The sequence below is a fragment of the Oryx dammah genome, unplaced genomic scaffold, assembly GCF_014754425.2.
Source record: "Oryx dammah isolate SB20612 unplaced genomic scaffold, SCBI_Odam_1.1 HiC_scaffold_3, whole genome shotgun sequence".
Taxonomy (NCBI): domain Eukaryota; kingdom Metazoa; phylum Chordata; class Mammalia; order Artiodactyla; family Bovidae; genus Oryx; species Oryx dammah.
Genome location: NW_024070187.1, coordinates 9335188 through 9350014, shown reverse-complemented (window position 1 = coordinate 9350014; position 14827 = coordinate 9335188).

Genomic DNA, 14827 nt, shown 5'->3' with positions numbered 1-14827 from the left:
CATACCTTATAGTAATAAGTTATACACACTAGCAACTAAAAACATGAAACTTTCTTAAACTCTCATGTGCCTTTATACATTTTTCTTTTCTTAGGCCTATGTTAGTGTAGTATCTTTAATTTTCAGTTTATAGTAAACATTTTGGTTTAACTATATAAAATTAAATTTCTAATAATGTATGATATTTTTGTATAAACTATAAACACAGTATATCTGGTATTATTTCACAGGTATTTCCAAAACAGTTCTCCTAATATTTGAGTAAATAAGATGATTTAAATTAATGATAGTGTTGATTTTTTTATTCTCACTGATAATTAGTATTCCCTTTAGTTATTAATATAATGTATTTCCTTTATAAAATCAATATAATGTTCTTTGTATGAAACAATGCAATTATTTCTGTAACTTTGTATTTTCCAGTGTGTACATGGATGAGATTTATCCTGGGATACATAAAGAATGATTAATTTAATATATGCATATTTATGCAAATGTTAAATTTCAGTACATATTGTATTTTCATTTTTACAGGTATTAAGTTTGCCAGTTTTATAACTATAAGCTACATTTTACTTTTGATTTAATTTTGATTTACTTTTACAAGAGCAACTTAACATATATTCAACGTTAGTATTCAACTAAATATTTTATTACTTATTGCTTATTCATGGCTTCTCAGTCGTGTCCGACTCTGTGATCCCATGGACTGTAGAGCATCAGGCTCCTCTGTCTGTGGGATTCTCCAGGCAAGAATACTGGAGTGAGTTGCCATGCCCTCCTCCAGGGGATCTTCCCACCCCAGGGATAGAACCCAGGTCTCCAGTAGTGCAGGCATTTCAGTTCAGTTCAGTCACTTACTTGTGTCTGAACCTCTGCAACCCCATGGACTTGTGGCATGCCAAGCCTCCCTGTCCATCACTAACTCCCAGGGATTATTCAAAGTCCAGTCCATGGAGTTGTGATGATATCCAACCATTTCATCTTCTGCCATCCCCTCTCCTCCCGCTCTCAGTCTTCTCCCGGCATCAGGATCTTTTCCAATGAGTCAGTAGTGGCATTAGGCGGCCAAAGTATTTGAGTTTCAGCTTCAGCACCAGTTCTTCCAATGAATATTCAGTACTAATCTCCTTTAGGATGGACTGGTTGGACCTTCTTGCAGTCCAAGGGACTCTCAAGAGTCTTCTCCAACACCACAGTTCAAAAGCATCAATTCTTCAGCGCTCAGCTTTCTTTACAGTCCAGCTCTCACATCCATACATGACTACTGGAAAAATGATACCTTTGACTAGATGGACCTTTGTGGGCAATGTAATGTCTCTGCTTTTTAATATGCTGTCTGGGTTGGTCGTAGCTTTTCTTCCAAGGAGCAAGCATCTTTTAATTTTGTGGCTGCAATCACCATCTGCAGTGATTTAGGAGCCCCCCAAAATAAAGTATCTCACTGGTTCCATTATTTTCCCCATCTATTACCATGAAGTGATGAGACAGGATGCCATGATCTTAGTCTTCTGAATGTTGAGTTTTAAGCCAACATTTTCACTCTCCTCTTTCACTTTCATCAAGAGGCTCTTTAGTTCTTCTTTGCTTTCTGCCATAAGTGTGGTGTCATCTGCATATCTGAGGTTATTGATATTTCTCCTGGCAATCTTGATTCGAACTTTTGCTTTATCCAGCTTGGCATTTCACATGGAAATGGAAAGATATACCCATATGAATTCAGAGTTCCAAAGAGTAGCAAGAAAAGATAAGAAGACTTCCTCAGTGAGCAATGCAAAGAAATAGAGGAAAACAATAGAATGGGAAAGACTAGGGATCTCTTCAGAAAATTACAGATACCAAGGGAGCACTTCATGCAAAGATGGGCACAATAGAGGACAGAAATGTTATGGACCTAACAGAAGCAGATATTAAGAAGAGGTGACAAAAATAAACAGAAGAACTATATAAAAAAGATTTTAATCACCCAGATAACCATGATGGTGTGATCACTCACCTAGAGCCAGACATCTTGGAATGTAAAGTCAAGTGGGCCTTAGGAAGCATCCCTACAAACAAGACTAGTGGAGGTGATGGAATTCCAGTTGAGCTATTTCAAATCCTAAAAGCTGATGCTGTGAAAGTACTGCACTCAATATGCCAGCAAATTTGGAACACCCAGCAGTGGCCACAGGACTGGAAAAGATCAGTTTTCATTCCAGTCCCTAAAAAGGGCAATGCCAAAGAATGTTGAAACTACCACACATTGCACTCATCTCACATGCTGGCAAAGTAATTTTGAGTCTGGTCTAAATTCTCTAAGCCAGGCTTCAACAGTACGTGAACCATGACTATCCTGATTGCAGGCAGATTCTTTACCGTCTGAGCCATGAGGGAAGCCCATTGTTTATTCATAACTTCAGTCTATTTTATATTTATTTTCCTGTGTGAATTGTGGTATTGTTTTCATATACTTGTATATGTGTTGTATGTATATGTATCTGTATATGTTAATATATTTGCATATTATATCTATAATGTCTGTGTTTATGTTGCAAATATCTTAACTCTATGTGATCCTCATATGTTTTCTCTATCAGTTTTTACTAGCAAGGCATGCTACTTTATCAGTGTTCTTTATTTGTTGTTTTTGAAGTTTGGTATTATCTATATATTTCTTTTCCCAGAACATTTTAACTTTAGTCTGCATATTTAGTTTTGTTGCTACACCATTCATTCAATTCATTTCAGTTCAGTTGCTCAGTCGTGTCCGACACTTTGCGACCCCATGAACTGCAGCACACGAGGCCTCCCTGTCCATCACCAACTCCCAGAGTCCACCCAAACCCATGTGCATTGAGTTGGTGATGCCATCCAACCATCTCATCCTCTCTTGTCTCCTTCTTCTCCTGCCCTCAATCTTTCCCAGCATAAGGATCTTTTCCAATGAGTCAGCTCTTCACATCAGGTGGCTAAAGTATTGGAGTTTCAGCTTCAACATCAGTCCTTCCAATGAACACCCAGGACTGATCTCTTTTAGAATGGACTGGTTGGATCTCCTTGCAGTCGAAGGGATTCTCAGGAGTCTTCTCCAACACCACAGTTCAAAAGCATCAATTCTTCTGTGCTCAGCTTTCTTTATAGTACAACTCTCACATCCATATATGACCACTGGAAAAACCATAGACTTGACTAGATGGAACTTTGTTAGCAAATTAATGTCTCTGCTTTTGAATATGCTATCTAGGTTGGTCATATCTTTCCTTCCAAGGAGTAAGTGTGTTTTAATTTCATGGCTGCAGTCATCATCTGCAGTGATTTTGGAGCCCAGAAAATAAAGTCTGACACTGTTTCCACTGTTTCCCCATCTACTTCCCATGAAGTGATGGGACCGGATGCCATGATCTTCGTTTTCTGAATGTTGAGCTTTAAGCCAACTTTTTCACTCTCCTCTTTCACTTTCATCAAGAGGCTTTTCAGTTCCTCTTCACTTTCTGCCATAAGGGTGGTGTTATCTGCATATCTGAGGTTATTGATATTTCTCCCGGCAATCTTGATTCCAGCTTGTGTTTCTTCCAGTCCAGCCTTTCTCAGGATGTACTCTGCATATAATTTAAATAAGTAGGGTGACAATATACAGCCTTGACATACTCCTTTTCCTATTTGGAGACAGTCTATTGTTCCATGTCCAGATATAACTGTTGCTTCCTGACCTGCAGAGAGATTTCTCAAGAGGCAGGTCAGGTGGTCTGGTATTCCCATCTCTTTCAGAATTTTCCACAGTTGATTGTGATCCACGCAGTCAAAGGCTTTGGCATAGTCAATAAAGCAGAAATATATGTTTTTTCTGGAAGTCTCTTCCTTTTTCCATGATCCAGCAGATGTTGGCAATTTGATCTCTGGTTACTCTGCCTTTTCTAAAAGCAGCTTGAACATCTGGAAGTTCACAGTTCATATATTGCTGAAGCCTGGCTTGGAGAATTTTAAGCATTACTCTACTAGTGTGTGAGATGAGTGCAACTGTGTGGTAGTTTCAGCATTCTTTGGCATTGCCTTTCTTTGGGATTGAAATGAAAACTTAACTTTTCCAGTCCTATGGCCACTGCTGAGTTTTCTAAATTTGCTGGCAAATTGAGTGGAGCACTTGCACAGTATCATCTTCCAGGATTTGAAATAGCTCAACTGGAATTCCATCACCTCCACTAGCTTTGTTCATAGTGGTGCTCTTTAAGGCCCACTTGAATTCACATTCCAGGATATTTGGTCTAGGTGAGTGATCACACCATCGTGATTGTCTGGGTCGTGAAGATCTTTTTTGTACCATTTTTTCTGTGTATTCTTGCCACTTCTTCTTAATATCTTCTGCTTCTGTTGGGTCCCTGCCATTTCTTTCCTTTATTGAGCCCATATTTGCATAAAATGCTCCCTTGGTATGTCTAATTTTCTTGAATAGATCTCTAGTCTTTCCCATTTTATTGTTTTCCTCGATTTCTTTGCATTGATCGCTGAGGAAGGCTTTCTTATCTCTCCTAGCTGTTCTTAAATCATCTGTTTTTGCTTCAGTTCAGTTCAGTTCAGTCGCTCAGTTGTGGCTGACCCTTTGTGACCCCATGAATTGCAGCATGCCAGGGCTGCCTGTCCATCACTAACTCCTGGAGTTCACCCAAACTCATGTGCATTGAGTCAGTGATGCCATCCAGCCATCTCATCCTCTGTCGTCCCCTTCTCCTCCTGCCCCCAATCCCTCCCAGCATCAGAATCTTTTCCAATGAGTCATCTCTCCGCACGAGTTGGCCAAGGTATTGGAGTTTCAGCTTTAGCATCAGTCCTTCCAAAGAACACCCAGGACTGATCTCCTTTAGGAAGGACTGGTTGGATCTCCTTGCAGTCCAAGGGACTTTCAAGAGTCTTCTCCAACACCACAGTTCAAAAGCATCAGTTCTTCAGCAGTCAGTTTTTGCTTCACATATTCAAATGTCCTTGTTTTATATGATTTCTCCATAGATATTTAAATCTGCTACTGGGCTCCATCCATGCATCTGACTTAGATGTAGAAAATATCATGCTACTATTAGGAATTTTGTAAATTTCTTCCTTTTTAGGAAAAAGAGTCACACTTATGTATGAATTTTATCATTTACTTTTTAAGTTACTCAAATAATTATTTGGATAATTTTTTGGAATTAAATTGAATAAATGTCATTTATTATGTAGAACTTTAAAACTATGTCTCTTTTGTGAAGTGATCCACTGATTCTTTTTATCTCAATAATTATTTTTCTTAAAGTCTAGTATAAGTATGTTGACTTCTTTTTAGTTGTTATTTCTCTTATTTCCAAATATCCTTGTTCTTATACTGAGTGGTTCTTTCCTTTTTTTTTTTTGTATCTTTTTTATTATCGAATATAGTGGGAAAGGACATGACAACCCACTCCAGTACTCTTGCCTGGAGAATCCCATGGACAGAGGTGCCTGGCAGGGTACAGTCTATGGGGTCACAAGAGTTGGACATGACTTAGCGACTAAATTACCACCATAGTTGATATACAATATTGTGTTAACTTCAGGTGTACAGAATTGTGATTTAGTTACTTTTTCTGATTATATTCCATTGTGTCATTACAAGATATTGAATATAATTCCCTGAGTTATACGGTAAATCCGTGTTGCTTATCTAAGTTATGTAGAATAGTTTGTATTTGTTAATTTCATACTCCTGGTTACCACCCTCAGTCCTGATCTTTGTTAACCATAGTTTGGTTTTCTATGTCTGTGAGTCTGTTTCTGTTTTGTATATAGATTCATTTGTGTTCTTTTTTATATTCCACATATAAGTGATATCATGTTTGTCTTTCTCTCACTTATTTCACTAAGTATAGTATTCTCTAGGTCAACCCATGCTGCTGCAAATTCAATATTTCATTCTTTTTTATGTGTAATATTCCATTGTGTTTGTATACCCCACAGCTTTTTAAGCCAGTTTCCTGTTGATGGGCATTTGGGTTGTTTCCATGTCTTGGCTATTGTAGATAGTGCTGCTATGAACACTGGGGTGCATATAGCTTTTTGAATGAGAATTTTTGTTTTCTTTCTGGACATTTATGCAAGGTTGATTTTAGTTGTTTAAGAAAGTTTCATACTGTTTTCCATAGTGGCTGTACCAATTTACATTCCCTCTAAAAGTGTAGGAGGGTTTCCTTTTCTCCACACCTGTTCCAGCACATATTTGTAGAGTTTTTGATCATAACCATTCTGACATATGGAGTGATATATAATTGTGGTTTTGATTTTCGTTTCTCTAACATTTAAGGGTATTGGATATCTTTTCTTGTGCCTGTTGGCTATTGATATGTCTTTGTGGGAAAATGTCTATTTAGGTCTTCTGTCCATTTTTTGAATAGGTTGTTATTGTTGTTCTTATTGAGTTGTAGGGGATGTTTGTATATTTGGAAAACCAAAATATACAAATATACTTTGTCAGCTGTAACATTTGCAAATATTTCCTCCCATCACATAGATTGTCTTTACATTTTGTTGATGGTTTCCTTGGTTTGAAAAACACGTTTAGCTCTGATTAAGTCTCTCTCGCACTCCTTTTTCTTTTTGCTTTTATTACTTTTCCCCTGGGAGTTTAAGCTAAGAAAATATTGCTACAACTTATGTCCAAGGATATTTTGCCTATGTTTTCTTAGAATTTTTATGATGTTCTGTCTTATATTTGGGTCTTTAAACCATTTTATTTTTTTCATATGATATGATGAAATGTTCTAATTTTATTAATTTACATGGGTATTTAGCTTTCTTACACCACTGGCCAAGGAGACTGTCTTTTCTCTATTGTATATTCTTGACTCTTTTGTCAAGATTGACTGTAGGTGTTTAGACTTATTTCTGGGCTCTCTATTCTGATCTGTTGATCTATATGTCTCTATTTGTGCCAATAATGTAGTGTTTTTGTTTTTGTTTTCAGTTCCTAGGTGTTTTATTCTATGGTTATTACAGTATTTTTATTACTTTTTATTGGAATATAATTGCTTTACCATTTTTTGTTAGTTTCTGCTGCTGTGTGAATAACCTGTATGTATACATTTACCCCCTTCCTCTTGGGCCTCCCTCCCCCTGTACCCCCAATTCCATGCCTCTAGGTCATCACAGAGCATCAAGCTGAGCTCCTTGTGTAATACAACAACTTCCTGCTAGTTACTTATTTTACACATGGTAATGTTTATATGTCAATGCTTTGATTACTGTAAATGTGTAATATAATCTGAAATCTGAAAAGGTTTTACCTTCAGCTTCATTCTTTTTCCTCAGGATTGTTTTGACAATTATGGTTGTGTTTCCAAATAATTTTAGAATTATATGTTCTAGTTCTGTGAAAAATATCATGGATATTTTTGATAACGATTGGTTTGGATAGTATGGCTTTTTTTTTTTTTAACTTTATTTTACTTTGCAATATTGTATTGGTTTTGCCATACATCAACATGAATCCGCCATGGGTGTACATGAGTTTGCCATCCTGAAACCCCCCTCCAACCTCCCTCCCCATACCATCTCTCTGGGTCACCCCAGTGCACTAGCCCTAAGCATCCTGTATCCTGCATCGAACCTAGACTGGTGATTCGTTACTTACATGATATTATACATGTTTCAATGCCATTCTCCCAAATCATCTCACCCTCTCCCTCTTCCACAGAGCCCAAAGTCTGTTCTATACATCTGTGTCTCTTTTGCTGTCTTGCATACAGGGTCATCATTACCATCTTTCTAAATTCCATATATATGTGTTAGTATACTGTATTGGTGTTTTTCTTTTTGGCTTACTTCACTCTGTATAATCAGCTCCAGTTTCATCCACCTCATTAGAACTGATTCAAATGTATTCTTTTTAATGGCTGAGTAATACTCTATTGTGTATATGTACCACAGCTTTCTTATCCATTCATCTACTGATGGACATCTAGGTTGTTTCCATGTCCTGGCTATTATAAACAGTGCTGCGATGAGCACTGGGGTACATGTGTCTCTTTCAATTCTGGTTTCCTCGGTGTGTACACCCAGCAGTGGGATTGCTGGGTCATAAGGCAGTTCTATTTGCAGTTTTTTAAAGGAATCTCCACACTGTTCTCCATAGTGGCTGTACTAGTTTGCATTCCCACCAACAGTGTAAGAGGGTTCCCTTTTCCCCACACCCTCTCCAGCATTTATTGCTTGTAGACTTTTGGATCGCAGCCATTCTGACTGGTGTGAAATAGTACCTCATTGTGGTCTTGATTTGCATTTCTCTGGTAATGAGTGATATTGAACATCTTTTCATGTGTTTCTGGAACGTTCTCCAGGATAGATCACATCCTGGGGCATAAATCTAGCCTTGATAAATTCAAAAAATTTGAAATCATTCCAAGCATCTTTTCTGACCACAAGGCAGTAAGGTTAGATCTCAATTACAGCAGAAAAACTATTAAAAATTCCAACATATGGAGGTATTTTAAGTATTAATTCTTCCAATTCAAGAGCACAGGATGTCTTTCCCATTCTTTGAAACATCTTTAATTTCCTTAACCAGTATTTTATATTTTTTTAATATGTAGTCTTTCACCTCCTTGGTTAAGTTTATTCCTATGTATTTGTTTTGTATGCAGCTTTAAATGGGATTTTTTTTTAACTTTCCTGATCTAATGTTTCTAATATTGAGTAAAAAATGCAACAGAATCCTATGTATCAATCTTGTATCCTAGTACCTTGCTGAAATCATTTATTAGTTCTAATAGGTTTTGTGTAAGGAATTTAGCATTCTCTATATAGCGTATTATATCATCTTCTAATAGTGATAGTTTTACCTTTCTCCTTCTAATTAGAATACCTTTTCATTTCTTATTCTTCTCTAACTGCTGTGGCTAGAACTTCCAATATTATGTTGAATAGAAGTGGTGGCAGTTGGCATCCTTGCCTTATTCCAGAATTTAGTGGAAAGTCTCTCAACTTTTCTCAACTGAGTACGGTGTTGGCTGTATGTTTATTATAAATGGCCTTTGTCTTGTGGAGATATGTTCCTTCAGTATCCACTTTTTTATGTTTTTAGTTAGATAATAAAAAGTATCCTTTCCAATGTTGTGTTGGTTTCTGCCATACAATTACAGAAATCAGCCATAATTATATGTACATCTCCTTCCTTCCCAGCCTCCCTCCCTTCCCTTCATCCCATCCCTCAGGTCATCACAGAGCACAAGACTCGGCTTCCTGTGCTACACAACTTCTCACCAGCTATCCATCTTACACCTGGTAGTGTATATACTTTGAGGCTACTTTCTCATTCAACTCTCTCCATCCCCAACTGTATCCACACGTCCATTCTCTTCATCTTCATTTCCATTCCTTCCTTGCAAATAGGTTCATCAGTATCATTTTTCTAGATTCCATGTATATGCATTAATATGGTACATATTTTTTATCTTCCTAATTTGCTTCATTCTGTATAACAAGCTCTAGTTTCATCCACCTCACTAGAACTGACTCAAGTTCATTCTCTTTTATGGCTAATATTCATTTTATATGTGTACTACATATTCTATACCCACTTTAATGAGAGCTTTAATAACAAATTTTGTCAAATGCTTTTTCTGCACGTATTTAAAAGACTATGTGCTTATTCTCTTTCCTGTTATTGATGTGTATCACATTGATTGATTTGCATATGTTGAAGCATCCTTGTAACTCTGGGATGCATCCAACTTATCATGGTTCATGATTCTTTTGAGGTATTGTTGGACTGAGTTGGCTAATATTTTGTTGAAGATTTTTGCATCAATTTCATCAAAGATATATATATCCGTTGCCCAGTTGCTTGGCATGTAATTGTGTATATTTTTGCTTTTTTTTTTTTTTTTTGATAGTTCTGCACTTTGGGTTGTTATTTCTTCTGTTTCCCACTTCTTATTTTGTTTACTTGAGTCCTCTCTTCTTTGTGAGCCTAGCCAAAGTTTTGTCAATTTTATTTATCTTACAAAATAAAAAGCAGCTCTTTTCTACTGTGTTCTTGATTTCTATTTTATTTATTTATTTCCTCTCTGATCTTTATTATTTCCTTCCTTTTGATGAATTTGGGTTTCCTTTGTTCTTTTCCTAGTTCCTATAAGTGATAGGTTAGGGTATTTATTTGATACATTTTTTTGTTTCTTGAGAAAGGTATCTTTTGCTATGGATTTCCCTCTTAGAACTGTTTTTGTTTCATCCCACAGATTTTGTAAAGTTATTCTGAGGTATATATTTTTTAATTTCTTCTTTGATTTCATTGTAACTCATTTTTTTTTCTTTTTTTGGTAACATTTTTTTAGTCTTCATGTGATCATTCTTTTCTTGTTTTCTTTTTTCCCCCTGGCTGATTTCTTTTTCATACTGTTGCAGTCAGAGAAGTTGCTTGAAATAACTTCTGTTTGCTTAAAGTAGTTGAGGTTTATTTCAAATCATTTTATAATTTACATTTTAATAAATACCCTTCCAGTCTCTTCAAATATTTATTTAAAAATTTTTCTCTCTGGTACTAAATAGTATTTATGGCTATGAAAGTGAAAGTGAAAGTGAAGTTGCTCAGTTGTGTCCGACTCTTTGCCACCTCATGTAACAATAGCCTATCAGGTTCCTCCTCCATGGGATTTTAGGGCAAGAATACCCGAGTGAGTTGCTATGTCCTTCTCCAGGAGATCTTCCCAACCCAGGGATTGAACCTGAGTCTCCCATATTTATGGCTATATATGTCCTTTATTATGCTGAGGTATAATCTCTCTACACCCAATTTTTGAGAATTTTTATCATAAATGGATGTTGAATTTTATCAAATGCTTTTTTTTACAACTATTGAGTTGATTATATGATTTTTATCCTTAATTTTGTTAATGTGCTGTGTTACCTTAATTGATTTGCAGTTGTTGAATCATCTTTGTATCCCTGGAATAAATCTCACTTGATGATGATGTATGATCTTTTTATTGTATTGTCAAATTTGGTAAGCAAAGTTTTCTTGTTGAGAATATTTTACATTTATGTTTATCAGGAATATTGATCTATAATTTTCTTTTCTGGCTCTGTCATTGGTTTCAGAATCGAGTAATGCTGGCATTATAAAATTAATTTGGAAGTGCTTTGTCTTCTTGTAATTTTTTGAAGCATTTAAGAAAGAGTGGTATTATTCTTTGAGTGTTTGTTAAAACTCATCACTGGTACTGGTACTGAGCTTTTGTTAATTGGAAGATTTTTGATAAATGATTCAGTCTCTTTACTAGCAATTGGTCTATTTTGCTTTCTTTAGATAACGTTTACTTTAGTGAGTTAACTATAGCATTTATGTTCTACTAAATAGCTAGTATTTTAATTGTCAATATTATATTCATAGTCACTCATAAGTGGTTTACAGACAAGGTTCTTAATTTTTTAAGTGAGTAATCAGGTTTGTACAATCAGCATTTTGCTAGTTTGATTCAGTACATTATGACTTTTCTTTATTTTGGCTCTCTGAAATAATTTACACAAAGAAGTTATAGTGTGTTTATGAATGATAAAATCATTCACACTAAAAATAATCTGAGTTTAAGGATTTTAATATGATTCTTTCATATCCTTATTTTGTTCACAATTATTAGGCTATTTTATTCACAAAGTTAGGATATATCTATTTTTCTCTAAAAATTTGTCCCTTTGTCAAGATTCTCAAATTTAGACCATAGAGTTTACTTTTCTTTTCATCTGTATGTATCACTACCTCTTATTTATTTCTTATGTTCTCGTATACACTTTTTCTTAGCTTGTAATAGTTTTATAATTAAAAATAACAATTTGGTTTCACATTCTTCTTTGCCTAAACACCCACAATGGTCTAACAAAATATATCCACATTTGGTGCTTGGATTCAAATTAGTTTTGGATATAAGCCAAGTTTCAGTACTCATATTCTGTCACTGTTTTTGGTTTAAATTGATAGTCTTAAAAAAATTAACTTATAACACCTCATGTGATCCTGCATAGAAAGACTTAAAATTTCACATAAATAAAAAGAAAGGCAAACTAAATCAGAATACTGTGAGGTTAAAACAGTGCTGTTTTAACATACAGAAAATAAATGTGATTAGTAGCAACTAATATTCTTTAGAGTCTAAACAGGAACACACATCTTTCCTTTTAAAATATCTAAGTCCAAATTACTACATTTTAATTCATAACCATAAATGCAATCATTTTACTTCTAAATCTCTAAACTTCAGTATTAAGTTTATGCTGATGCCAATTTGTAAGTCGTTCAGGCAGAAAACTATGGCTTTTGCCTGAAATACCCAGATGCTGTAAGAAAACTTGTCTTTGCCCTGAATTATCAAGACATGCAGAGCTGTGTGTACTGGACCATAAAATCAATTAACAGATGTTTTTCCTCAGCTCAATAGTTCATTCTTATTTGCATACAAAGTATTACATATCCTATTGTATAGGATATGTCTTTTCTGATTACAGAAAGAAATGTATTTTGGGGCTGGCGCACTGGGACAACCCAGAGGGATGGTACAGGGAAGGAGGAGGGAGGGAGGTTCAGGATGGGGAACACGTATATACCTGTGGCAGATACATGTTGACGTATGGCAAAACCAGTACAATATTGTAAAGTAATTAACCTCCATTAAAATAAATAAATTTATATTTAAAAAAATAAAAGAAAAATATTTCAGCTTTAAGTCTTTATTTATTTTGCTGCAAAATAGATCACTTTTTTCCACTAAAATATTTACTTTCTTCTCATATCTTCTATGATCATGAGCATCATCATAAGAATATAAGTTAAATGTTGTATCTAAATATTTTTTAATTCCAAATATATTCCAGAAAATATACTATAATTTCACAGATTTTAAAAGCAAATATTTTCATTAACAGTTTTTTAAAACATTTTATCCAGGAGTATTTCTTCAATCCAGATTCATTAATATTAATGTTTTCACATTGATCATTTCTCCCATTTTACTGTTCTTTCTCTCCATTCTTCTCTTTCTCTCTCCCTCTCTCTCTGATACACATAAACAACTCACAATATATATACAGAGTTGTTTGTGTACATATTCCCTAATGAGAGGTACTTGCCAAACCATATTTCAAAGAGTATGGGAAAAAGAGGCAAAAAGCTGCAGTTTTTCTGCATAATATTAATATAAATTGAGTGTATACTAATGAGTAGAATTGAATAAAACCTACTATAACATAAATAAAATTAGAAAGCTTCCTAATAAAATACATGAGAAATAATATGTGTATGTAAATACAGAATATTTGCAGATAAAGAATAAAATAAATAGTGATTAATGCTATTTATGTGATTGAAGGTTATTTATCAAATGATCTGTGAAGACTTTATATATACACCACATCTATATCCATTATGTGACAGTAAGTAATATAATTCAGTGTCCAGCCATAGTTGAGGCATTGTAAAGGAAATTTTAAAATCCTAAATATTTAAGTGTTCAGACATAGGCCTACTTAAGCAGGGATATGATGACTCATTGTTATTAAAATTACTCATAAAGTAATTGGAATATTGACCTGAATTTCCTTTAACAAGCTTCAAAATTTTAATATATTCAGGAGAAATATGATGAGAGAAAGGTAGCCAATGCATAATAAAAAGCATGAGCTTTTGCGGTGAAGCAACTTAAATTGAGTCTTCAAAAATGTAAAGTATTTAATAACCTTGAGCAAGATAACATCTCTTAGCTTCAGTTTCCTCATCTAGTAATCTGGAGTTTTAAGGATGTATGTTGATAGCTCTTAAAATTAAGAAAAAGTGTACAATATTTCTAAAGTATTTGAGACTTTACTACGTGGTTATAATTTTCTCAGAATGGCATTTGCTATATAAAAATGAAATAGTTCTCAAAATAAACCACTTTATTAATAAGTCCAGACGTTTGATCTTCCTGTTTCTGTTTGCATCACCAGAAAAGTTTTGTAAGATTTGTTTAGCATGCATCTTCAGACATGTTGCAGTAATTATTTTAAAAATCATGGACTGGAGAACTTTTCAGAAGTCATGTAAAGAACAGCTATTGAATTATGGAATAAACTTAGAAAAAGAAATGAAAACATTAAATATACAATTTTCATAAACATTTAAAAAATGCTAGGTTCTTCTCTGAAAGACATACTTTTGTCCTTAGCCAATATATATACAGATGTTGCCAATATCCCAGTAAAGAAATATAAGTACTATGGGCTTCCCAGGTGGCAGTAGTGGTAAAGAAATTGCCTGCCAATGCAGGAGATCTAAGAGATGTAAGTTCGATCCCTAGGTCAGGATGATCCCCTGACGGAGGAAATGGCAACCCACTCCAGTATTCTTGCCTGAAGAATCCCATGGACAGAGGAGCTGGTGAGGTACAGTTCACAGGGTTGCAGAGTGAAACATGACTGAAGTGACTTAGCACACATAGTCGGAACAATATTATATCTGCTAGATATTTCTGTTTTACTCTAAATTTATGTGAAAGATGATGATATCCCATTGAATAGGAATAGTATTTTTGGTTCATCTTTATAAATTATCTGGAAAATACTAAAGTAAAAGCACTTCTTCAGTTATCAGTTAGAAGTGCCACAGTGAGCCATAACCAGACCAGGGGGGACTATACTGTGCAGTGCTCACTTACAAGACACACTGAAGGATATGTTTGCTGTTGCCATATTTATCTTTGCAATGAGAATCTGTAATGTATAACTGATCATCTTTATTTTTATCAAATAAATGTAGTTATATACTCATTTTGAGATTTGTAGGATAGCTGAATAACTTAGGAAGAACAATAACAACAGA